Consider the following 2,608-nt stretch of genomic DNA (forward strand, 5'->3'; position numbering starts at 1 on the left):
CCACTTAATGCTCAGCACTATTAAAGAACTTCTTGGTCAGTTTTTGTTTTCAGTTTTTGATATATCAAAACACCTTTTCTTGATTCAGAAACATTCAGACAGCATCTAGCACATTGAAAGCAAGGCATGCATCTTTACAATTAGCTGCAGGACACGATATGCCTGGATTTCAGCATTCAAAGCAAGAAAGCATTATAAACTGGAAGCAACAGGAGAAAAGGAATTTTGCCCACCAATGGCACAACTACTCCCCAGGTAGCCTGGTGGACAGACGCACTGTCCAGCCTTACAGGTGCCTCCATTCTCACAGGAAGGCTCACAGGGTGCCTCTGTAGATGCACATAATAAATACATGTGTAGCTGTCCATTGAAAATTCAGACCTCTTTCACAACAAGACCAAGGAGCTGCCTACCTTAAGTATTTTGTGACAACATCATGACATGACCTACCAACAGCACAGCTGGGCCCCAGGTACCCCAGTGGACACAGGCACTGACCAGCCACACAGGTGCCTCCATTCTCACAGGTAGGCTCACAGGGCGCCTCTGAAGGCAGATAGGGAGTTAGTGTACAAGCCATAGGGAAACACAAAGTCCCATGTCATTGTTCTTCAGCTGCAAGTTACTCAATTCTATAAGTTATAGGCCAATTACATCTGACTCCTTCTATCATACTTATCATTGAAAAATTCCTGTTAGTCACAGAATCTATAGATCAGTGACATGTCTGAACCACACACCTATAGCACAGCTTGACCCCAGGTAGCCTGGTGGACAGACACACTGTCCAGCCTTACAGGTGCCTCCATTCTCACAGGAAGGTTCACAGGGCGCCTCTGAAGGCAGATGGGGAATTAAATGTAGATCTTTATTTGGTACACTACTTAATGCTCAGCGCTACGAACTTCTTGGTCAGTTTTATTTTCTTGTGATTTATCAAAACACCTTTATTTCTTGATTCTGATGTACCTTCTAGCCACCAGCATCTAGCACATTGAAAGCAAGGCATCTTTACAATTAGCTGCAGGACATGGTTTGCCTGGATTTCAGCATTCAAAGCAAGCATTCACATTCACATCCACATTCAGCGTTCATGTGCTTTAGACTGTCGCTCCTACACTCCACCAGCTTCTTATATTTTCTCTATCGCTCGCCATCATCACAGGATTGCACAATTCTTCGATCCATCTCTGATTCAATCGATAAGGCACTTTCGTCGTACAATTCTGCGAACATATTTGTCTTTGGTGACTTCAACGTCCACCACAAAGACTGGCTGCCATATTCAAAAGGTACAAACACTGCCGGTATCGAAACCTATAATTTTGCTCTCTCACATTCCCTGACACAGCTCGTGGATTTCCCAACTCGCTTCCCCGATCAGAGGGATCAGTCAGCTTCGCAGTCTCTTCTTGATTTGTTTCTGACCTCAAACCAGAACATCTGCAAAATCAGTCAACATTCACCTCTGGGTAACTCTGATCATGCACTTATATCTGCTGAGATTTCCTTGAACTGTAAGGAAGCTCGAGAATCACCCTATCACAGAACATGCTACCGTTACAACAGCGCTGATTGGGATAGCTTCCGTGACTTACTTAGAGACATTCCTTGGTCCGAAGTATTTTCCAAAGAGGCGGAAGCCTGCGCTGAAGAGGTTACCTCTTGGCTGCAGGCTGGCATTGATGCATTCGTGCCATCTAGAAAATATCAGATGAAGCCTCACTCATCCCCATGGTTCTCCCCTGCTTGTGCAGCAGCCATTGCACATCGCAATCATTACTTCCATCAATTTCAACGCGATCAATCCAACGCAAATAAACTGCTCTTTACCAAAGCCCGCAACCACTGTAAATCTGTCATTCGTAAAGCTAAATCTGAGTACCAACAAAGAACGCAAGATACGCGTCGCATCACAACAAGTTGGCTCTCGAGACTTTTGGCGCATTATTAATAGTATTCGGAGTGATGGGAAATCTTCAATACCTCCCCTTTCAACGGGCCGAAGTTATTACATCCTCCAAAGATAAAGACCGAGCTGTTTGCTGAGCTCTTAGCAGGAACTCAACTCTCGATGACGCTGGTCATACACCACCAGAAATTCTTACAAGAACTGAGCGCTGTCTAGAGAACTGTTCAATAACTACTTCCAAAGTCTCCACATAATCGCTAATCTCGATCCTTCTAAATCCACGGTCCCGATGGCATTCCTGTCATTGTACTGCAAAAGTGTTCACCTGAACTATCACCAGTTCTTGCTAAACTCTATCGGAAATGTATGACAGAATCCTCCTTTCCCTCCACCTGGAAATTTCCATCAGTTATTCCTGTGTTCAAAAATGCCGGTGAAAGATCTAGTCCTAGTAATTACAGACCCATAAGCATTTTACCAGTCATCAGCAAGGTTTTCGAAACTTTGCTCAACAATGCATTGATGAAGCATCTTGAGTCCGCCGGCCTGCTCTCTGACTCTCAGTACGGTTTTCGATCTGGTAGGTCAACGGCTGATCTTCTCACTGTCATCTCTGAGAAGGTGTATAGGGCTCTCAATGCCTGTGGAGAATCTAGACTTGTTGCCCTTGACATTTCCAAGGCCTTTGATAAGGTC

At 44.6% G+C, this 2,608-nt stretch overlaps 1 protein-coding gene across 25 annotated transcripts in view; it reads right to left on the reverse strand.

Annotated features, from left to right (window-relative positions):
- LOC109474809 (kielin/chordin-like protein) overlaps positions 1 to 2,608 on the reverse strand; it is a 68,585-nt gene that overhangs the window by 28,572 nt on the left and 37,405 nt on the right. The gene's annotated exons all lie outside the window — the stretch shown is intronic.

Source organism: Branchiostoma belcheri, unplaced genomic scaffold (assembly GCF_001625305.1).
Source record: "Branchiostoma belcheri isolate BF01 breed outbred unplaced genomic scaffold, Haploidv18h27 scaffold32, whole genome shotgun sequence".
Lineage (NCBI taxonomy): Eukaryota > Metazoa > Chordata > Leptocardii > Amphioxiformes > Branchiostomatidae > Branchiostoma > Branchiostoma belcheri.